A 24,651-nucleotide genomic window follows, 5' to 3' on the forward strand; every position below is an offset into this window, starting at 1 on the left:
AAAAAAAAAATCGAGGAAAGACGAATCTAATCTCTTTCTACTTCCTACCTCTACAGTCCATCTGCAGTGGGCTAGAAGAAATTATTGCTGATAAACAAAATTATACCAAGTGCCTTTTGCACTGATAGGGGGTCTAGAGGTCAGGCTGAGGGTCCAGGTCACTTTCAGCTAAATTAAAGAAAGAATGAAAACAAGAATAACTCCTCTGTATAAAACTATATCGTACTTTACCAAAGGTAAAAGCAAGTTGTGCCACTATCCTTACTTGTAGCCAGAGACCCTTAAACATCTACAAGTCAGGGCAATTGGGTAAGCTTTGTAGCATGACCTGCAGGCTCTTTGGGACCAGCATGGAGTATTCTAAAACCGTGAAAGAATCTGTCTCCATAAACACTTCTTCATCCTTCACTTTGTAGCATTTTGCCAATCAAAAGCTCAAAGTCGCAAGCCTTTCTTCTCTCTACTAAAATTATCTGTTTTTTTGTGTGTGTGTTATAAACTGTGTTATAAACTTTATTCGGTTTTTGTTCGTGACTTCTGGCTTTTTTTTTCTCTGCAAGCACGAACAATCAAAATTTCTTTTCAATAAGATCACAAAATTTTCCCAGGAGTGTGATAATTTATGATCGTAAGAAAAATCAGACTTTTTCAAAATTTCTATTTCACAAGACAACAGACTCTTTAAACTCTTTAGACTCTTCTGTTGTCATAAAAACCCCATCTAAAATGTCAGAAAAAATATCTAAAATTCAATTAGTATTTGGTAAGTGTTTCCTATAGTAACTGAGATTCTTAAAAGGAAAAAAAAATAAGAAAAAAGCGTACCTTTCTGAGCATGCAAGATTTTATGGTGCAGTAACTTGAGAAATTAAGTTAATGTTCATAGTAATAGGTGAAGTTTAAAATCAGCAACTAGGGGATGAACATACAGGCTAGGTGATTCCATGGAAAATACTGAAGGCTTACTATTTCAGTTCTATATTAAGTGTTGTACCTGTAGAACTAGGAGACTGCAGGTCACAAGGGATAGTGAATCCAGCCCTTGCTTCTAAAGAGGACTTGTGATTCTCGGAAAAGATGTGCTTTTGTCTGAAAGAAGCCTTGGCATCGGCATGATGTACTGGAATGTGTTGCCTTACTTGCAAAGCTGGAATTGTGTCTTATGTTCAAGATTTTATTTCAGGGATTTTTTCCGTTTTAGTTTTCTAGAGGTTTTAAACTTGCCTTTAAGTGTCTACTTTAAAATTGCATTGAAAATAACCTTTTATACCTTTTTACATGCATATCATCTCCTTCAGCATTTAAGGAAACTTCGGTGTTCTTGTTAGGTGTGACTATTTTCTTTTTTCTTCTTGTTTTTCTGGACTTGATTAGTCTTTTCTTAAATGAGAAGGTTGTTTTGATTTCTTTTGTTTTCCTTTCTTTTTTTTTTTTTCCCTCTCTGTCTATTCCCTCCCATGAAATTCAACTAGCAGAACCAAGATTTTTGTCTCTGTAATCATACATTGTCAACAATGACAAGAGGTGTAATTAGCTTCATAACCAGACTCTATCATGAATCACAATCTCTCAAATGTTTAATTCCATTGGCTGTGAGTCCAGACAGCTACCCATAATAGCCAAGTACAAAAACTCAAATGAGACTGACTTGTGAAAAAGTTTTAGTCTCCTGTTTAGGTTTTAAATAGTCATCTTTCTATAGCAAAGATTCAGTCTCTCTAAAATCATCACATTTGCAAGTATCAGCTGCAGATTTCAATAGGGAAGAATTTTTATTTTTTAAACTTGTTTGGGGTAAATTCTTACTCTGTGCAAGGTTAAAAGTGCTGCCACTTAACACAGGAAGGGAGCATGAGAGAGTACAGCTTACTGGATTTGTCAGAACAAGGCTGAGTGGATTGGGTAAAGCCTAATGAATTAAACAGGCTTTTGAGAAATCACTGGTATTTTAAACAGCAACTTTGGATTTGATCATTCACTCCAAAGACTTAAAGTGCTGCGGTAGGCCACTGTTGGAGACTCTAGCTGTTAAGAATAAGGGTCAAATCTTGGTGCCATGGAAATGAACAACAAAAGTCTCACAGATCTCAGGAAGGGGCCAAGATTTAACCTAGAATCCAGCTTTTTTCCCTTTCCAAAGCAGACACTAAAATGCAAAACAATTGTAGGAGAGAGTGAAGGAGAGGAGAGAATTTTCCAGGCAAACATGCATTAATCAAGCAGCCATTTTATAAAAAAAAAAAAAAAAAAAAAGAAGACATAATAATGAGGGCTTACTCACAGTTAAGGGAATTTTTATGTCCCAGGGTTTTTCCAGTTTTGCCAGATGCTAAGTCGAAAACAAGGCAGGAGAATGAAGGAGAAGGCCATAGAAAGAAATATCTTGGCTATTCCTACACTGTGCAGAGAATTAAGCCTCTCAAGTTCTTGAGCTAGTTTTTAAGTATTATATGTCCAAAGAGGAACAGCAGAAAGAAGCACAGAATTGTAATGTAAGTATAAGTAGACCCAGATCAACAGGAAGCTCACTATAATTCTGACAAGCTTTAATTTGCCAAAACCTTGTTTGTGCTGCAGTAGTTTCTCTGTATCCCCACAGTGCAGATGTCTTTAGGAGTAGGAGGAATGCTCCTCCCATTCCAGTTTCCTAGAAATGGATGAAAGCTTAAAGATTTCTACATGCAGCATTTCTTTTCCCCACCAGCACTCATTCTCAATTGAAAATTTTCTTTTCCGTTTGCAAAAGTCTTTTACAGTTCTTGCCACTGGGGGCAATCTAATACAGATATTGAGGTGGCCGGTGCTGCTTCTGCTTTGCAACCACAGTCCTGTGGAGTTCGTTATAGTTCAACCATGTAACTTGAAAGAAATGATACAGTAAGGCCAGACAAAAAAACACATCTACTGTGTTTCACTAGAAAATGAGGCGTTATTTATCTCTGAGTAAAAAGGACAGATGATAGCAACTTGAAGATTTAAATTGATCCAGGTATATGATGCTAAAGATCCTAAATGGTTTCAAATTGCGGAAGATTATCTTGTAATTTGTATATATTGCTTCTGTAGGCTGCTGAGGAAGCTAATTGCGATACATCCTGTGGTTAAGTTATCATCTTTCTCAATGACTGAAGATCATAATTTTGTCTTTAGGTGAGTTAAATGCTACCCATCTGTTACGTTCATTTGTATGCTGGTGCAGCGCTGACAAGCCTCCTGTTGTTCACAGCACAATTTGTGTCATCCAACCAGGTTACTGGAAGATTCACCTCTGTGAAACAACTATATAGGAAACAAGCTTAGCCCCAAGAGAGCAGCTCTTCTTTATTTTCCTTTTTTTCTTCTTTGAGTGTGGCCAGTTAGTACCAGCTGAGGCTGGAAACAGAAGGCTCTTGGGCTTTGTTCATGTGGATTCTGACTGACCTGACTGCACATTTACAAATAATAAACTAAGCAGTATCAAAGCAGGTACTTATTAACTGCACAGCTGTAGTGGAGATGAGATATCCCTGTGGTGCTGGGGAAAGCTGGTTATTTTATTGTACACCATTTGCCTTGCTGCACCGCAGCTCCATGGTAAGAGCAGCAGCCTACACAGGATGACTGCTGAGAAAACGGGATTGCTGCTTGCCCTGGTTTGCTGTCACTGGAGCACCGGCACCTGCAGGAGCAGTCACATGCACCGACTTCTTTAACTGGCGTATCAAATACAGATCAGAGAGACTGCTAGGGAAGCTTTTGTTGTTTCCTTAAGCAGAATGGTAAAACAGTGGAAGGATTTCTTAATTGCCAAATGATTTTATTTTTTTTAATACAATCAGTGTGAAAAAGGAGGGCCCTGTGAAAGACCGTGCCAGTTCTGCATATGTAGCATCCTGTTGGATAGTTTGGCACTGATGGCAGAGGGCAACAGGCTCTTGTGCTACCTTGTTCTCTTCTCCTTTTGATATTCTCTCATAGCTTTTTTCTAGCACAAATTTGGATCTCTTGCATATGAGATCATATTCTTAGCTTGCTAAAGTGAAAAGCGTGTTGGGATTGACAAAAGGAAGATGAGCATAACTACAAAGAGATGGTAGGAGCAGATGTAGTCTAACAATGTTAAAAAAGCATATAGGTTTGCAAAAAAATCCAAACCTAACAACAAACCACAAACAAACCCCATCGCAAACAAAAGAATAATCTGGATGTGTATGGTTGATTTTCTAAGTGCTCACACTTTAGTGCTGTATTTCTGACTGGCCCAAATGAGACAAGGCAATTCTGGGAAGAGTGCTCTGTAATAAGGAATGAAGTCCAAGGGGAAAACAAGGTAAAAAAGAGAAAGCATCTTCTCGATCTTGTGTGCAGGATCACCTTAAGGGGAAGTGAGACCAAACCCCCACATCTAAGTATAGACTCCAAAATTCTTGAGGAGTGTTTAGTTTGGGTTTAGGCCTAACTTCAGATTGGATGAAACTCCAGGTTGTCTCCAAAAAATTGTCACTATTCATGCTAATTAAAGGATAGATGTTAGGGCTTGTCTGTATTCAGCAACAGAAGACGAAGCAAAGGAAACTCTTCTTGATGCTCTCCTTAAAGTCAATCATGAGATCTGATATCAACACACTCAAGCAAATGTTGGATTTGGAGACTAGGGCAGGAACGTTGCTAGGCTTCAAGTTGTGGCAATCATGCTGCATAAAAGGCATTTTACAGGGGAGGTGGCCAGATATTTGGGCTGCTGGGTGATGAGGTGTGAAGATGGATATGTGATAAGAAGAGGGGAGATGAGGAAGAGGGGTTAATTCTTGGCAGAGATACTGGCTGGGCATGGCAGTGCTGTTGGACAGTTTGTGGATTGGAGTCATGAACCATTTTAGGAGGAAACTTGTCAGGTAAAAAAACTGCTAACATATTTCTTAGCCTCTACATAGATTTGGAGGTTTTCTGAATGTCAGTGGTGACTTGGCTGTACAACAGCTCTTGCTTTTTAAACATTGAAACATGAGACTGTGTTACCTTCTGCTAATGTTCTTTATGTTAAGTAACCTTTAAAAATAACTAACCTTTACAAGTAAGTATGCTAACATCTGTGGGAATGGCAGCTTCCCACACTGGCCAGGTCTCCAGGCAGGGAGAGGGAAGCATGGGAGAGACTGTCGGTCCTTGCAAATGGGGTTTGGTTAATGTATATGGGTGACCCTGACTGAAGTAAATTAGTTTGACTAAAACTTTGGAAGCTACTTCTGAAATCCAAGTGTTGATTCTGTAAATTGTGAGGTCATATATGTAAAAACAGAAGTGAGCTATTTCTCAGCTGTGTCCTAGCAGCATTCACATCCTGGGCTGGAGGACATGGCTTGAAACAGATTTCTAACCAGTTGCAAAGGCTGGACAAGCTCATGCATGTCATGAGCTCTCTTTGGCCTAGTAATCTGTACAGTGTTTTCCTACGCCCATAACATGGTGGCTACCCCAAGAAGTGACTGGAAGCTCCTGTGATGTTTAAATCAAAGGGTCCAAACACTTTACCAACATGGGAGATCAGGTAATAAAATTATGGGTATATTTCTGAAATTGTTTGAGTAGTGTTTGCAAAGGCTTGAGTGAGACCTTGGTGTACAGAGTAGTGGAGTGGCAGGAAGTTGGAACTTTTCAGCTTTAGAATGCAAACACTTTTGACGTGGCCTTCTTGCTTCCTCACCATAGTGAGGAGCAGGTTATTAGCTGCCCTTTTGGCTGTGCTCTGCCGTTTGTGTTGCGACATGCCTGGGTGGTAGTTGGAGGGGAAGGAAGCAGAGCGCCGTGTCTCTGACTTTGCACCACATGTTTCAGAGCGCGGTCGTTCACTCTCACATTTTACAAAATCAATTTCCATTCTGTCATGGTATTTCACACATTCGCGTTCTGAATAAGTTAGAGAATATTCTACAACTTACAAAAATAACTTTAGTTTTAATTTTTCCTGTTACATGAAGAAACCTATCCATACTTTATCTGTTACAGATGGAAAAACTACATATGGAGAAGTCAGATCTATTAATTAGTTTATAGGCACAAAGTCCCCTAAAGAGTGCCACAGATCCATGTGTTATTCTTAAGAGCTGTCTGAAGTACTTGCACTGAATAATTTATTTCAATTTAGCCCTGTTTCTGCTGTTAATTATCCAAGATCAGACTTTGCTTTTTGGGATTTTTTTTTACCATTCTCCCCATTTACCTAAATTCACTGAAATGCTCTCTGAATATATTTCAGCCTACTGAGGTATTCAAACCATCAGCACTCATTGAGTTCTGTTGTCTTTAAGGCATGATAGGATGATTACTAACTTATGCTGTTTTTAATCCTTCAGTCATTATTTAAATCCTAGGAGAATGAAGAAAGGGGGAGGAAAGTAGGAGAATGGGAAAATCAGCCACATGGGAACCCTGAACAGTATTTCCTTTTATTTTGTCTTTGAGGACTGTTTCAGGGCCTTAGCTAAGAATCTGTCTCTGTTGTGCTAGGAAAAGAGGGCTGAACAGCATCTTCCAAGTGTTGTGTAGCTCTTTTATGTTGAGAGGTTTAGGGCCAGCCAGGTAGCACCACATGGTGAGGCCAGGGAGCACTGATTTCCATGCTCAGTCCTACTGACTTTTCCCTTGACTGAGCAACTTCAGACTCCACTGTGGGATACTTTCAGCAAGTGAGACAAGCAGGGCCAGGGCAATAGGCTGGGAAAGAACTGGGCAAACGGGTGAGGTAGAAGAGCAGCAGCAGGCCTAGAGCTGTATTTTTCATTGTGCATTATTTTACATGTGAGGATTTAGTTGGCTTGTTTTGTAAAATAAAACCAGCAAAATGTATGGACTATTTAAGCCTTTGTACAACTATGCAGCAGGGCAATGTAATCTGCACCCTCGTTGAATTACTGTAAATTTTGCTTGCTAAATTAGAATTATTTACTTTCTCTATGGAAACATGCTTTTTCAGCAGTTTTGATGCATCTGCTATTGTATAGTGTAGCTGTAGCAGTACTTACGGAAAAAGCTATGCAGAAAAACTAAATTAAACTCTACTGAAATCCATGGTTCCTTACCACTGTATGTTTTGTTTTTCTAACATTACCCTGTGAAATACTGCCACCCTTGTATTAGGCAATGTACACACTGATGGGCACTCACCATCCCAGATCTGATGAGGATCTGCAGGCACTTGGGGATAGGAGATATTTGCTGTCATTCTCAAGTGCAAGGTGAAGTGACTGATCAGATTGTCAGGAGCACTGGTTGCATCTTTAGCTATCAGAATACCTTTAAAAATCTGTCTCTGATCCTAGATAGACAAGAAAAGCAAAGAGGACCAGAGAAAAATGTCCGTAACTGTCTTTCCCAGAAGGCCTCAAATACGTGACTTTCTCAGAATTAGCTAGAGAATCTGAAGCAGTCGTGGACTTTGAACCCAAATCTCCTGGTATGTTGCCATAAACACATAACATAGAAATACTTTTGGATAGTGAATGGGGAAAAGGGTCAAATTTTCAAAGTAATTCACAGCTGTGTGTGAGAAAATATTTGTAGACACATCCTCTTACTCATTCCTCTCTGTCAGTTAGTATTCTGTGTTACATTTGGGACTCAGTAATATCTGAAAGATTTATTTAGCTATACATGATTCATTTATTTAGGTAACTCCCTCTGGTACTATTTATGTAGTTGTGCATTTTCATATTGCAGTAAGTCAGTGACATGCAACATGTTGATGCACAACTGGAATGTAAGCAAAAAACAATGTGGTGAGCCCCAATCTTGTTGATTAGGTCAGGCTTTAATTAAGTTTTCTGTATGTCTTCATATCACTTGCTGGATGTTATGGCAGGCAGCAGGCTCTTAATATTGCCACAATCTGACACTGGGGCTTCTGGGTTACTGCCAGTCCTTGTACACAAAGACTGTGTTGATAGAATTGTGATTAAGAGCTCAGGGGGAGATAAGGTCTATGTTTTGGCCCAATGGCTTGACCTTGCTCTTGTTGAGCCAGCAGCAAGAGTCCTATTGATTTCAAAGTGATTGGGCCACGTTAAGACATTTTCATTCTTGAAAGCTGCTTGCAGGCAGATGGGAGGGACTGCTTGTGGTAATGCTCAGTGCAGTTTGTTGTTACACAGGTGCCTGTTCTTGTGAGAATCAGTCCTTCTTTTGGCAAGGCAGCTTTATGTATCTGTGTTTTGTGTGTGAATGCAATGTTTGTCAGGCACTTGTTTGGCAATCCTGGAGATGAGTTTTCTGTATGCTGGGTGTCTGTCTTGGTAGTGCTAATTTACAAGCTACTTTGTGATGCTTGCTGTGTATCAGAAAGCAGGTCCGAGACACTGGTGAGTGTTCACCAAGCCTATTAATCCTGTCAGGCTGTAGCCACACAGTTGAGTTTGGTATTCTCATCACCTAAACTCTTAAATGTACTTCTAAGGCACATTCCCTTCTAACGCAAGCTGCCCAAACATCTGTGGCGAGACTAAGGAAAACATGGAGAAAAAGACCCGAAGATGAATATTTCAGCAGAAACGTGGGAAGAAATGCAATGTAGCTCACGCAAAACCTTCTGTAGTGTATGCCATAAATTAACACAATATAAATTTATACATATTTACACCACATAGACTAAAATATATAAATCCTCAATACTCAGCCTTCTGTAGTAGGTGTAAGCAAGCAGTCCATATGTTTAGCTGATTTCTGAGGAGCTCTAGGGAACAAAATGTATCTTTGTGGAACTTTTGATATTAAGGAGATTATAAACTAGGGTAATCAGTGAAGTTATCAGATTGGGTTGTCTTTTGTGCAGGCTGAAAACAAGCAGCAGACTCTAGGTTTGCTATCTGAGGCTCTAATTCAGCCAGGTGCTAAAATACGCATGTAACTTGTAAGGGCATGAATAGTCCTATTGATGTTGAAGGCCTAAAAAGCAACCCATTGCTCGTTGGATTTTTCTGGCTTCAGGCTGCATGAGTCCATTTTCTTCTTGAATTTGTGTACTTTCATTGCAAATATAAGCTTGTAACATCTTACTATGTACTAGGTGTTTATGTTTCCATCATTTTACATTGGCCATTCTAGACCAGTAACACATGAGCCTATTTTTCTACAGCTGTGTGGTAGAGAATTGGATCTCTAACATTTGTTATGTCTCTGCTGTTTTAAATAAGGAGACCTGGGTCAGGACAATCTCAGGCACAGCTACAGGTTGGGCAGAGAAGAGATTCAGAGCAGCCCTGCGGAGAAGGACTTGGGGGTATTGGTCACTGAGAAAATGAACATGAGCCGGCTTCAGTGTGCGCTTGCAGCCCAGAAAGCCAGCCGTATCCTGGGCTGCATCAAAAGGAGCGTGACCAGCAGGTTGAAGGAGGTGATCCTGCCCCTCTACTCTCCTGTCATGAGACCTCACCTGGAGTATTGTGTGCAGTTTTGGTGTCCTCAACATAAAAAGGACATGGAACTGTTGGAACAAGTCCAGAGGAGGGCCACAAGGATGATCAGGGGACTGAAGCACCTCCTGTATGAAGACAGGCTGAGGAAGTTGGGGCTGTTCAGCCTGGAGAAGAGAAGGCTGCCTGGAGACCTCATAGCAGCCTTCCAGTATCTGAAGGGGACCTACAAGGATGCTGGGGAAGGACTCTTCATTAGAGACAGTAGTGATAGGACAAGGGGTAACAGCTTAAAACTTAAACAGGGGAAGTTTAGATTGGATATAAGGAAGAAGTTGTTTACTGTGAGGGTGATGAGGCACTGGAATGAGTTGCCCAGGGAAGCTGTGAATGCTCCATCCCTGGCAGTGTTCAAGGTCAGGTTGGACAGAACCTTGGGTGAGATGGTTTAGTGTGAGGTGTCCCTGCCCATGGCAGGGGGGTTGGAAGTAGATGATCTTAAGGTCCATTCCAACCCTAACTATTCTATGATTCTATGATTACATGTATTTTTTCTTGTATGTTTAGGGTAAGAGACACAAAGTCCAAATGTCAGGATTCTCTTCCCAACTATACCACTATACCATAGTTTCCAGGTATTATGGGGAATTGCATGATTCAGGAGCAATCTTTTGTGATTTCTACATCTAAAATGTCGGGAAAAATTCCATTTCACAGAGGTGCTAATAGAAGGATGATGAAGGAGAATGTAGGAAATGAAGGAGGATGGGGAGAAGAAAATGGAGAAATCATTTATAAATTTTATGACGAACTGTCCCAGCACATGTTCTTTGCCATGGGGACTGGGGTTATTTGCAGCCTCTGATTTTTGGCATCCTCCTCATGCGGGCACTTATGATAGCCTAGATAGTCTGGAGCAGGAAAGATGACCTTCCAAAGTGCTGAGAGTGTTCTGGTGCTGCTCTAACAGCATACCCTCCACCTCACACCTACTTCCCAGCCATTAAAAAATGCCTCCAGAAGTGTTTTATCAAGGCGTGAAATCTCCAAGCCATACCATGGAGGTGATGGATGTGATGCTCTAGAAAGACATTCTTAGTGTGCAAGGTATCAGCACAGAGGACTGCCGTCAAGGCTTAGTGGGGACCAAGGTCTTTATGTATTTGTGATGACTGTGTCCTGATCTGTGGCTCTGTCACTGGGAGGAGAAACTTCTAGAAGAAATACGAGTAGGTACCAGCAAAGCTAGAAGAGGCTGGGGTCATGACAGCCACTGTATGGTGCTAGTTCAAATTTTTTTATATATCAAAAGCTGTGTGAATAAGGAAGGAGACAAAACCTGACCTGCTGGGCCATCTGAAAAGGCACTCCAGCATTTCCTGCAGCTGCGTGACTCCTTTGGCAGGTGGCAAACTGCAGGCTTCTCTTCACTTGTGGCTCTCTGCAGTCAGAGATGATGGCCAAAGAGCCAGATGTCCTTCTCGGTCACTTCAGTGATAGAGGCAAAGACCCAGTGAAGGGGATGCTCTTCATCGGTCAAAGCTTCCTCCCCTGCCTTTCCTTCGAGGCCATGGAGAAGCCTACAAAAATGAGTGACCAACAAAGACTGCATTTCCAACATACCACAGGAGTGCTGCTCTAGTGGGTGTCATCTCATTCTGATGGAGGATAGAGGGATAGAGTAACTGGAAAGTAGCAAAGGAAAATGAGCTTTCGTGTGGATAATATTGTGAGGAGTACCTGGCAGCAAGAAGTTAAGCATCAGTTAAATTCTGGCCCTTGAGGGAGTGAAGTAATTGTGGAAGCTCCCCATTCCACTATTGCAGAAGATGAACCAGTATGGCCAGTATGCTGCAGAGTCGTGAGGCTTTTTGTTTGCAAAGTAGTAGGAGCCAGTGTCACTTCACATTACAACAAATCCAGTTATGTTGCTGATAGCCAACCACAGCATATGTGACTGCAGCACTGAGCACTGCCCCATTACCTCCCGAAATACCTTATGTTTCTTTCTTACTTGTCTGTACACCAGAACATACTTAGGCCCATTCCTTGGCGCACGTACATTGTTGGACCAGCTGTTATGGCTGTACTGTCCACACAAGATGAGATGACAAAACACAATCACACAGCTTAGAGGATTTGTACCTTTTTGTGACAAGGCTGGTGATGCAGCACAAGTTAAAAACCCCTTTTGCACAGACCTTTCCCCTCTTCTTTGCTTATACCCATTAGGTCAGTAAAGCACAAGACATTTCAACAGGGCTGAGAGAAATAAGGCTTCTAGTTGCTTCCTCCTTTTTCAGTGTGAGAAAAGACACAGACCTTTTGCTCTTTTATTAAATATATGGGGACAGGACCATTAACTGATCATTTTAGTTTTCCTGACTCTTTCTGTGGACATAAGTGCTTTGCTTTAACTGGGAAGGAACCAACTGGAGTGGTCAGAAGGATAGTTCAGTCTGGTCTTTTGTGCACTGTAGTTCAACATATGTGCAAAGTTACACTGGGCAACTTTGTGCTATCTGAATAGTTCTAGTTTGCTGTCATCAGCCTTTGATCTCCAGTGTAACTGCTAGCAGAGATGGTCACAGACTTTGAAAGCTCTTGTGAGGCAGATATTTTATCACTGCCGACTGGACTAACAAGCTTGCTTTAATGTCAGTACTTGAACAAGGCATGTCTGGTAAAACGTTTTGGTAAGAGACTGACCAATAGAGATCAATAAAGAATCTTTATTTTTTTACAAATGTAATGTGTATTTACAAGCACAATGTGTATTATTTACAACTCATCTTATGAAATCAGTGACAGCAGATTGGTTTGACACAGTGTCTAACTGGATGCGACCTCCTTGAAGAAAAGCAAGTAGCACCCAATGCCAAGGCAAAAGAGAAGGCTAATGTGGTGTATCTTTTATATATATTGAGGCAAACCAGTTCTTTCTTATGTAGAAAAAAAGAAGTTATCTTTGGTGTCACTCCAAGGATACTAATGGAGTCCCCGAGGAATGAATTTCAACCCTGCAGTCTTAAGAGTTGGTCTTCCAGCTAGCTATATATGGAGGTACTTAGTGAAAGTGCTCTCCTTACTGGAACAAACTCCCCTTGGAGTAATTCCCATCTGGCCCAAAGAGAGAACCTGACATGCAAGTACGTCCCCATAAACGGCCCAGTATTAAATGTCAAAGTATAAGACTCAGAAGAATTCAAAAACTCTCCTCCACATGCACTTCTCTTATGTTCCCCATCCCTTGCCAAAACCCAGTCACTAGTGCCTCAGCATAACTGTTACCTGTGTTTTGTTATGATTTGCTGTTCTGTCCTGAGGGAAATCGGTAAGCAGCATGAACTTACACGGAAATAATGTTTTTTATTAGTGGGGTTTTGTTTTTTTTTTTCTATTTAGTTGAGTTCCTCCCCTTTGTTTTGCTCTGTAGGATTATTACCATATCACTTAATTACATTTCCCTTTTTTCATCCCTCCGTGTGGACCAAACATGCTGAGAATGAAAGGCAGCATGTAACCTTCCAAAGTCACTAATTGTAGTACTGTAGGTGAGTTGACTAACAGACTATTGTAAATTTTGGTCTGAAGTTCTTTGCTGTTTAAATTGGGCAGCAGCAGGAGAGAGAACAAAAGCTATTTCCTACCTGATGTTCTTGGAAACCCGTTCCCAGTTCTTCGTGGAGGACTGCTGCTGTACTTGAATATATTAAAATAGGGACACATGAATGACATTGATACTCTGCAGTGGAAGTAGCTGAGCCTTTTGTATTCTTTTTACCATTGCATGAGAGTTATGATAATTTGCTTCTTTCTCTAAATGGAAACCCTCTGGGGAAGTTTTGTGTACTCTAAATAGCATCTCTGTATGATCAGAGACTTGGCTTCATGTGCATGTAATGCATAATAGATAAAGATACAAGAATATAAATGCAGATTAGAGGTTATTTAGTCAAGGCAAGCACGTTTTGGGGGGGCAGAGGAGGGTGCGTTATAAAAATGCCAGACAATACAGCATTGCTGCTACCCTTTCTGGCAGATCTCCATATTTTGCCAAAATGTTGTTATAATTCTGAGCAGCAAACGGGATCTGTCTCATAAGTACCTACGTCTAAATCACTTATTCTCCTCATACGTATACTCAGCAGATAATCACATTCACTTTTGTCTAGCCTTTTGCATTGAATGTCAGATAGCTATTTTGAAGTGATCTCAGTACTGAAAATAGTCTGCCAATAGAGATAGATACAGACTTTCTGAAGAATACTTATATCCTCAACCTCAAAACAATGCATGACCATTAATTGATCAAACCCATCAGCAATACTGGAATACAAATAAGTAACAGTAATCTGCTTTCCGTAGCCTCTTTGACAGAGAAAAGGCCCATTGCTTAGCCTCAGCAAAAAGATAGGTCTCAGCTTTGACTTCATCAGGGCCAGTGGCTTCTTAATTGGGTAAACAAACTCCTTTTTTTCTAATTGTTCAGGAGATGATCAGAGAATTGTCCTTGCATTGAGGTTGTCTACATAAAAAGTTAGTTTGCATGACGCTCAGATGAAAGCCAGTAATACACTAACCATGTGGACTAATTCTTTGTGTAAGTGCTCTGACAATTTCCTTTTCAGTGATAAAAAAGATGACCCTAAACTGACGTTCCTATGAAAGCATCTCTCTGATCTTACTTCTGGCTTTTTGTGAAAGGGAGTTTTCTTTTTCCTGTAAACTGTAGGACAGAAGAACCAGTGATGTACTTTGTATGGCCATGAACATACGGTAATGGGTGTGGAGGAGTAAAAGTAATTTCCTCTGCTTAGGTGAAAATTATGGTACTGTTATTCAAGAAACAGGCGAGGGGAGGAAGGCTTACTTGTTACTATCCTTATACACTTTCTTCCTGACCTAGTTGATGTTTTAGAGGTAACCAGTGGGTGCAGCAAGGAACCACTTCCTATTTCTGCAAGAGAGGCTCTGTCTGTAATAGAAAAATAAATTCTTTTGTGGCCAATTGCAAGGGAACAGATACCCATTCCTGAAGCAACAGCAGATGAACATGTATTCTTTGCTCCTGAGTACACAATACAGATTCAGGCAAGTAGTGAACTTGACAGTATTGTCTAGGGAGACCTCACACTGAGCTCCTGTCATGGAATCCGAAGACTGGAAAAGTGCAAGTCCCAACATTAAGTATAACTAAGGACCTGCCTTTATGTGCCCAGTGGGCCTGCTGTAGAGAGGTATAGAAGTCGCTTTGAGTTTTCTCTGATTAAAAAAAAAAAAAAATAAATCTGTAGTTTGTAATCTCAAAAAAAACCCAAAACCTACAAACTGCCCTTTTTTTATTATTTTTTTATTTTCATTTGAAATTCTTTGTTGCTTTGTTGGAGAGCTCGCTGCAGCAGACCTAAGCGCATTCACCTCAAAGCTTTGTCCAGATCAAGATCTCATCACAGACTGAATGTCAGATTCTCCTCCATTTTGTAAGAGCATTTGAATTCCTATTTTTTTCCCAGTGCTACCCATTGCTGAGTGAAGGGCTACATTCATTATCTTTCCCAAATTTGCATAAACAGCCTTTGGTGGAACAAGAACAGAAACTTAAACACGCATTCACTGGCATCTAAGCCACTGCCTGAGTTGTCATTCTCAGTCTGTTCTCTAGTCCAGTTAGATGTTTATGTGTCATATGGTGAGAGCCAAAAGCAAGCTAGTGATTAGGGATCTTCTCTGCAAGAGAAGCTCCTATGCTCCCTCTTGTAGTAAATGCTTATTTGTGCAAAGCAAAGAGGAGAGTTTGAGGTTTAGCCAGCACAGTGGCAACAGCTGGTAAAATAGTGGCAAAGGGATGCTACCAAACGTGGGATCTGTTGTCCTTAGCCAGAGGAACTAATTATCCTGACTGCTTGGGTAGTTATAAATGGGGTAATCATAAGTTACAGTTTTGTGGATAGTTTACTGAAATAAGATACCTGTTGCTAGATGAATTTAGCTGGTGAGATCAATATACATTTGCAAATACTTTAGAATAGTGCAAGCTACCATCATTGGGGGATTTGTTACTTGCTGAATTAACTGTCTAATTCGGGTCCCATCTCACTTTATGGTAATTTTGTGCATGGTAATATTTTGCCCTGCTCTGTCATGGCAGTTTAAAAATTAAGGCAGGAATCCAGAATGGCCTTTAAAGAGCTTCACAGGTACATAGTCTATTGCCAATGCACCTGGAAGGCCAAGTTCTGCCTTCAACAATCATTCTCTCTGGCCTCTATAGGAGTCTAGGATTTGTATCTTGAAGAATTTTCCGGTGAATAACTACCTCAGTCAGGCCCCCTGAGGTTACAACAGATGCAGGCACCACAAATTGTGTTGTTAAAGAAATGCAGAAGCAGGCAGATGAACAGTAGCTGGATTTGCCACCCAGCAAGGCAGGGCAAGAGTAGGGTAAGTTCCAGTTAAGAGGCAATTAGAACCAGCGCAGTCTTGGATGATAAAGTCAATTACGGAAGGTGGGGTTTATTAATATGAGTGTAATCTCTGTGTGCTTAAATCAGTTTTGAAGGTGAAACTTTAGCTTCTAGGTCTCATTGGAAATTTTCAAAAGAACCTGCCTTTCTGAGCTATTGCCAGATTTCCTATTGTTTGCACATACAAATTCTCATTTTGAATCTTGATAAGCCCTTGACTTTAATAATATCTCAAGAATTCAGTTTTCATAGCTTATTTATCATGCACTGAATTAAGAAAATCCTTTTGTTGTTGGTAAATTCACTGCCTTTCAGTTTCCTTGAGTATCAGCTTGCTTTGTATTGTCAGAGAAGATAGAGGAACACTCCACTTAACCTCTCAACATCATTCTCTACTCCCTTTTCAAGTAATTTTTATATGCCTGTAATACTGTATAACTTGTATAAATGCTACCTTTTAAGAGAGAATAATGCAATCTCTCAGTATCTGTATAATGAACTATTTCTGTTACATTCCACTGCCTAATAGTGTTGTGTTTTTTTTCCATTGAGGGATGCCTTACTCAATCGTTCTGACAAACTGCTGTTTTCTTGTAGCAAAATTATTCAACATAGTGTTTTTACTGTTTTGTCAATAAGCAAAGGAAATAAAAACCTTATGGGATTTGAACAAGAACATTCACACTCCGTATGTGAGCAGCCTTTGAATTGGAGTATGGTGGGGAAGCAGACTATAGTATGCAACCTGTTTACTGAAGTGCATGCCAGTAAGTGAAATTTCATTCCCTTTTGCTAGGATTTCACTTTGCACCCATTTTCTCTCTCCTTTCCTTTTCACTGCTGTCTCACAATATCTGCTACTAGCAGCTATTTTGTTTTAATTGCTGGACTTGACTGAAGTTGTTTGTTGGGGTTTTTTGAGTGCTTACCGTAACAGTGGGTTTACAGGATGAAATTATGTGTTATCTGCTGTAGCAAAATATTTCTAGTAAGACCTGCTGTTTCTTGAGGCATTATCATAGAATCATAGAATAGTTAGGGTTGGAAAGGACCTTAAGATCATCTAGTTCCAACCCCTCTGCCATGGGCAGGGACACCTCACACTAAGCCATTATCAGGCAATTGGGAGCTCAGTAAAAAGGGAGAAGGGGAACTATCTCTAAGACAAAAACTTGGGGTACTTTGGAGTACTAAATTCTTTCTGAATTTAGGCTATGTCTGCATCTAAACTTCAGTCTTTTGCTGATGAATGGTGTAGAAGTGTGAGTTGAATGGAGGTATTCATTTTTCCTAATCACACGAGGAAAAAGATTGAATGCAGGAAACTTGACGTTGGTTCAAGTGATGCAGTCTTATATAACATGTATAAAGCCTGTGGAAGGCATTGTCACGAGCTATCTACAGATACTTCCGAGGATAAAAAGATCATCCAAAAATGCTGTAGAGAACACTTAAACTGTTTCAGGGGACTGAGAGATCAAAATGGAATAAGCCTTTTATTGATCAGCTGCTGTTCCTATGTGCCAATTATTCATTATCTGACCTCTTCAGGTAGTATTGCATGCTTGTTTCTGGCCACTCATTGGAAGCACGCTGAATTAAATCTATTTTATGCCAGTGCTCTGGTATGATGCTGCAATTTATGTGTTTGCTATCACTTGTGAGTTTACACAGGTTCAAATGATGTTAATTAGCCTATTTTGACGTCAGTGTTCCTTGTCTGTTGAGACTGACACAGCTCCACCCACTTATAAGTGAACATGTTAATTAACTCCTATTAGGCACCTAAATATGGCTCTGGAGCCAGGGAAATAGTGACAGCTGATGGCCCTTTGGGGCATAAATGGTTTCCCACTACGATCAATATTCTCCACTGCTGAAAATGCTTCTTACTTTTTGGACTTCCACTCACTTAACTCTCCCTCTGGCAGTAGTTTACAATACCGAGTGCAACCACGAGTTCAAGCAGGGTAGCCTTAAAAGCTGCCGTAATGACATCTATAGAAAAATCATCTAACTCAGTTTTCATCTTCGGACAGAAGGTCAGAGTTCACAGATTTTGTTGTTAGGCAGCTTCCATTTTGACCCCTTTCCCACCCCCCGACCCCACTTAGCCAGTGGGTTAAAAGGCTGCTTAAAATACACGGTTTCTTTCTTGATGCATCAGAACTCCCAGATACTCTGGGGATCAAGTACAAAATCCATGTTTCAGTGCTCTGAGTCCCAGATGGACCTGCTTTCTAATGCTGTTTATTTCAACTTCACGGGCGGAACAAGCCCTGTTTGGAAGCAGTATTTATGCTTGGCACACAGAGGGACAAGGCAGGGTTTGTGGTTAACATGGCTCCATCAAGACACTTCTGGGTGGGCTCTAGATTAGAGCACCACAAGTGTGTTCATAGTCAGAAGGTGGGTTATGCTTTGGGTTGCTGCCTCTGTAGGCACATAGTCCTGTTTCTACTGGGTGCAGCAGTATTCTCTCTGGCTGTAAGAAACATGCAAAAGGCGGTGAGGTGGAGGGAAAGCAGGCCACAGCATACATATTTTGTTCCCTTTCACCTAGATCACAAAAGCAGATGAAAGCAAATATAGCCAGGGCATGGTGGACATCATTCTGAAGCTGTGTGTGGGGATCTGAGATCATTGAATCGAAGTCCTTGGTGATCTCATGGAAAAGTTTTCCAGTATATTCATGTGACTTGGACTCAGAATTTCTGCTTTCACGGAAGTCTTAGACACACTGAAGCTGAAGACCCACTCAGGGAGAGATGTAGACTACATTTTTATCCCTGTTACTCTAACAGATCTGATTTTTCAGGAATGATGCACACACAATAAATAGCTCCAATAGCTTCAGCTCTGGAGATCTCTATATAAAGTTGCACACAAGCCATGTGTAGCAAACCAGCTGTAGTTTCCCCATCTCTGGGTCCCACAGTCCTTCTCTCTACTTTGTGCTTCCTTCATACAGTCAGTTTTCAATATCTATTAAGGCTCCAAATTCAGGTACCCTACATATAGCTGTGGAAAAGTCTATTGAGCTTTCTAGGGACTTGTTGCTATATGACTGGGATATGCTGGCACAAAAACAAATACCATTTTGAAGGTATGTAGGAGATATAAAATAGTTTTCCTGGATTTTACTGTATAGGAATGTTATAGGACTGGCAGCACTGAAGTTGTTTACTCATTACAAGCTACACTACCCAGCTGTGTTTAGTGTTGGCCAGTATTAGCCTGAAGCAACCAGTCTATCATGGGAGAAGAGGTGTTAATTCCCTTTCTGTGCCACAGCAGCCCAGGCATTGAACAAAGACACTGTGTACACTGAACTGTGGAAACTTACAGGATTGTAATTAGATGTTATACTATTGACAGTGATTTTAGTGAGTTTTTTGGTTACCTGGTTTGGATGAGACAAACTTTATAAATGCAAAAGTTAGTTGGTAGCTGAGAAAAGGACCCAGATACGTTTCATGTTTCAGTGGACCTGATGGGTACGTGAGTTTTGGTCATTTTGTGCAGAGCTGACCTTATGTCTGAGCTGACAGCTAAAGGTGAAGGAGCAGCAGATCCGTAATTATTCAGATGTGAAATAAGAAAGATGATTCATTCAGGACACTTGGAAGCCAAGGAGTGCCAGTGGAAGGAGCCAGGCTTTCTTGGCTGAGATATAGGTGCATTAATTGACAAAGATGTGTTTGCTTTAGGGCATGACTAGTCGAACTTCAAGAAACACATGATTTCTTATTTGGAGGGGAGAAGGAATAGCATTAAATGTTTTCATACAGGACAATGGAAACCCTTGTACCTGTGTCAGACCACTGTGGTTGTCGTGGTTTAAGCCCAGCTGGTAACCCAGAACCACGCAGCCACTCGCTCACTGCCCCCATTCTTCCTCCCCTCTCTCCAGGAGGGATGGATAAGAGAATCGAAAGAATGTAACTCCCACGGGTTTAGATAAGAGCAGTCCAGTAACTAAGGTATAACACAAATCACTGCTGCTGCCACCAATAATAATAATGATAAGGGAAAAAGCAAGGGAAAAGAATACAACCACTCACCACTCACCAACCGCTAACCAGCCCAACCCGAGCAGTGATCTAGCCCTTCCGGGTAACTGCCCCCAGTTTATATACTGGGCATGACGTGCTGTGGTATGGAATACCTCTTTGGCTAGTTTGGGTCAGGTGTCCTGTCTCTGCTTCCTCCCAGCTTCCCCTCGTCCCTGGCAGAGCATGAGACTTAGAAAGTCCTTGCTCAGAGTAAACATTACTGAGCAACAACTAAAAACATTGGTGTTATCAGTGCTGTTCCCAGGCTGAAAATCAAAAACACAGTGCTGCACCAGCTACTAAGAAGGAGAAAAATAATTGCTATTGCTGAACCTGGGACAGCAGTATTGTTTAGAGTAGGGAAACATAAAGAAATTGTTATATCAAACAATTACAGAATGGTTTGGATTGAAAGGGACCTTAAAAATCATCTAGTTTGAAGCCCCCTGCCATAGCCAGGACACCATCCACTAGACCAGGTTGCTCAAAGCCCCATCTAACCTGGTCTTGAACACTGCCAGGGATGGGGCAGCCACAGCTTCTCATCCACACCGTCTTCCTGGTCAGATAGCCCATGGCATACCCCCACTGTAATGTCCCCTGTACCTGCCCTCTCTTTAATCCTGATCCATAAGCTCTCAGTTTACTCCTCATCCATCCCCAGAAGGAGTTCTGGCAATTCCAGATGGACATTGACATAGATAGTGACACCCCCTCCTCATCTTCCCTGGTTGTCCTTCCTGAAGAGCCTATATCCTTCCATTCCAGCACTCCAGTGATAGCAGTCATCCCAGTACCTCTCTGTGATGTCAGTAAAATCATGGCCCTCTTGGCACACACACGTGTCTAACTTTTCTTGTTTATTCCCCATGCTACATGTGTTTGCATAGAGGCATTTAAATTGGGCCCCTGGTGAAGCTGATTTACTGGCTATCTACATACTTTTGATCCTATACATATATCTATATACTCTTTACGTTAATCTCTGGGACATTCTGTGTGGGAGATGCTTTTAGTGCTGAAGAGCAGGGAGTGGTTTCAAGATTTTGGCTAAGTAGACCTTTCTGGGCAAAGAGACTGAAAAAGAACACAGAAAGAGATGGTTGCATACTAGACGGAAGAGGGAGCCTGGAAGACTGTCATGGTTTAAACCCAGTCAGCCACACAGTTTCTATTACACCTCCCCCCCCGCCCCGGCTCCTGGAGGGATGGGGAGGGGAATCAAAAGAATGTAACTCCCACGGGTTGAGATAAGAACAGTTTAGTAACTAAGGTATAACACAAATCACTACTGCTACCACCAATAATAATAATGATAGAGAAATAATAAGGGAAGAGAATACGATACCACTCACCGAAACGAGCCCGACCGAGAAGAGAGTGCCCTTCTGGGTAACTCCCTATTACCTCCCCAGGCATGACGTGCTGTGATATGGAATTCCTCTTTGGCTAACTTGGGTCAGGTGTCCTATCCCTCCTTCCTCCCGGCCTCCCCTCCTCCCTGGCAGACCATGAGACTCACAAAGTCCTTGGTCAGAGTAAACATCAGTGTTATCAGCTCTGTTCCCAGGCTGAAATTCAAAACACAGCGCTGCACCAGCTACTAAAAAGGAGAAAAATTGACTGCTACTGCTGAACCCAGGACAGAGACCTATGTGGATTACAGCAGAGGTAATACAAGAGGGCTTTAATAATCCAGCATATATATGTGGACTATTTCCAGCAGCAGTTATTTCTCCTTTGGTGCTTCCAGCAAAAATTGTAATACTTTGTGGTTAAAACAGTAAAGCAGTATGGAAGAAAACTGTACGGTCCTGAGAAGATGACATTGTTTGTTACGTACTGACCAGTTCTTATTCAGTTTAGTTTTGCCTTAAGATGCCAGCACCTAAAGCATCAGTCAGGCTGCAGTGTTAAGTCAGGAAAGATACACCAGTCTGTATACCTGAACAAGTACATTAATGTTTGACCTTTTGCTTCTTCAGGAGAGAGAGAGTGGGTGAATATGGATCAGATGGCCAGCAGCAGCCAAGCATTGTCAAAGCTAAATTATACATGGCAAGTATCTACCAGATAGAGAAAGTCTGTGGAGCACTATTTGTACATAGCAGAGAATCTCACAAAGGCAAATGTTAATTCACTTGTTTATTTTTTTGTTATGACTAAGAAGTTCGGGACCAGCTGAAGGCTTTGTTCACAGACAGAGTTTTACAACACACACATTTAAAGTTTTTTAAAAGAATCCACATAAGATCCTAGAGATGTGTCCAGTCATTACATTATTCGCAATGGGTATGTTGTAAAGCCTAAAAAGGGTGAAATTGTTCAGATGTTCCAGACTGAACAATGAGCCTAGATATAAAAATATTCTGAAAATAAGTTCTGTATTAACTGGGAATGTGACAACTTTAATTTCCATCTATAAGGATGTGTGTTAGTCTCAGTATCCAGTTCTGTATGTCCTGTTGAATCAGCTGTGTAGGCAGTTACAACTTCAAGTTCTTTGTAATGTGCTTCCCTTTGCAGCCAATCTTATATCCTTAATGAAGGCTTCTGAAGGAGAAAGAAGAATTTGTGATGAAGTCAAAAAGCTGCTCAGACTGAAAGTATATAAGTCCTTCTCTATAAGAACAAATAAATAGCATACTCTCCATGTGTGGTTCATCCTATAAAATAGGACTGTTGTAAAACCTGTATTTGCATCAGATAATCTGATGATCCAGCTATTCTGAAGAATTACTATCAGATTTTTAACAGATATTCACATGAGTCTTGAAGAGAAAATTCAGGCAACAGATCTTCACATGTTAAGTGCTCATGTTGAAAATGAAACCTGTATTTTGTATCTCTCTCTTTCAGATTTGACCAGAAGTTTAGATGCAAAACTGAAGATTTTTTTGTAACTTTTATCATCCTGAGTTTTGCAGCTTCTGTTCAAAAAAAAAGTCATGTTTATACATGTGTATTTATACATGCATTGAGGTAGGTCACAATCATTTTTGTGACTTCTTTGGTGTCTGGAAATCAGGGTGGTGAGACTCTCCACAGTCCTTAGAGAAGGAGTATTCATTAGTAATGAAAGGAGCAATTCCAAACTGAATGAGTTCTGCTCCATTTTTCTTTGTATCTAGAAACCACTTCCTTTCCTGAAAGCATCAAAACAGCCAAAAAGCACTAGTGACCAAGCAGCATAATTACAAGTAGAAATAAGAACACAAATTGGCCTTCTGAGACCTATTGTAGGCGTAGGGAATACATTTGAAGTTAAGGTCTATATTCCCAAAGTTCGGATATGTTTGAGTTTCTGGTTTTGGCATAGGACTGTCCTACTTATAACTAACTAGTTTGCTCGTGTTTTCTTTGGATATTTTTCCTGAGTGGGCTTTTTCACTGTGACTCATGCAGAATAAAGCAAGCTAGTTTGGAGTGTGTGAAAGCAGGCTTCCGGAAGAGTACCAAGTCAAACTATATAAATCTTAGGCATACTAAAGGCATGTTGTCTTTGAAAACCCATACAGACATTCTCTGGATGGAGTAATGCCTACAACTTAGGATTGACTCTTTTTTTGGTTGTGTTTAGGTTTTTCTGGTGATTCAGTTAGAGAATGTATTGTGTATTGCAGAGAAATACTGCCTGAAAGAGAACTGAGAGAAATGCAGTTCAGTGGTTAACAAGAAATTAATCAAGCAAGTGGGAAAACTGGGAATTTTTAAACAATCTCATTGAAGTGATTTTGGATTTTTTTTTTTAGCTAATCGAGGAAATTTATGGTGGATTGCAGAATGAGCCTGTAACTGAGCATTTTAATGCTGGGCAAAATGGAGAATTAAGTCATTCTATTAGCTTCTGATGCCCTGGCATGATTTGGTGTTATTCTAAATGGTGAATGCCATATTAAAACTTTTGTGGGACCTTTTAATTATTAGGTTGTGATGAGATGATACACTTTGCAGTCGTTTCACCAAGAAAATATTACTGATGGTTTACATTTTTCCTTTTCAACTTAAGTAGCTGCTGGACTCCAATCCTGCTATAAGAATCTCTTAAATTCACTAACGAAATGCTAAAACACAATATCAAATTACATTTAGATAATGGGGTTTGAGGAGGAAAAATGTGTTTACTTTTAATAAAAATACACTGATGTAGTGTTTGTTGCCAAGCAAAGGCTGTAGAAAACATTGGTGATTTTATCCTATTCTGCTATACCAAACCCACAATTAGGCTATGAAATTTCCCCTTTTTTTGAAACTACATCATTTCCCTCTTTCTGTGTATGGGATAAACATGAATGTCATGGCTTCTGCATTTGTTGGTATTCTTGTAATTTTGGGAGGTCCCCTCCTAGTTATTGGAATGACTTCCAGCAGTACATATCTACCGGAGGAAGAGAACACGCTGGTTTGAAGCGATTCTTGGAGTATTTGTTGCATTTTCTTTAAAGCTGGTACCATCTGGGATAGTGTGGCTGAGAGTTTTAAATTGTGGGGAGAAAAAAGGCAATTTCTAGGCCTCATGACTCTGGTGAAAAAAGCCCTGAAACATAATGACCCAAAGGCTTCAAAATGCAGGGGGCAAGAAGTCAAGGACTCATAAAACACCCCAAACCCCTCCTGATCTAAATCAGTTACAATCTGCCTGAAATGCTTGTTGAGTGCCAGTGTTAGTGGTTCTGAGATAACCTAGGTTGTATTTTATGGTTGTATTTGTGTGATGAATTACTTTATAGCTTGTTGGGGGTTTGG

General features: G+C 40.7%; 1 long non-coding RNA gene across 3 annotated transcripts in view; it reads left to right on the forward strand.

The window, feature by feature from the left end:
• LOC133267295 (uncharacterized) overlaps nucleotides 1-24,651 on the forward strand; it is a 72,744-nt gene that overhangs the window by 37,426 nt on the left and 10,667 nt on the right. Inside the window, exon 1 of one of the 3 annotated variants that reach the window (XR_009742701.1) lies at nucleotides 3,061-3,150. The exons of the other annotated variants lie outside the window; for them this stretch is intronic. This is a non-coding gene — a long non-coding RNA (uncharacterized LOC133267295). Of the gene's footprint in view, nucleotides 1-3,060; nucleotides 3,151-24,651 lie in introns of those variants that run through there. 3 annotated transcript variants of the gene reach the window in all.

The sequence above is a fragment of the Pezoporus flaviventris genome, unplaced genomic scaffold (genome assembly GCF_033815535.1).
Source record: "Pezoporus flaviventris isolate CSIRO_AGI_PZ_B2104156 unplaced genomic scaffold, CSIRO_AGI_Pfla_v1 ptg000007l, whole genome shotgun sequence".
In the NCBI taxonomy this organism is placed as follows: domain Eukaryota; kingdom Metazoa; phylum Chordata; class Aves; order Psittaciformes; family Psittacidae; genus Pezoporus; species Pezoporus flaviventris.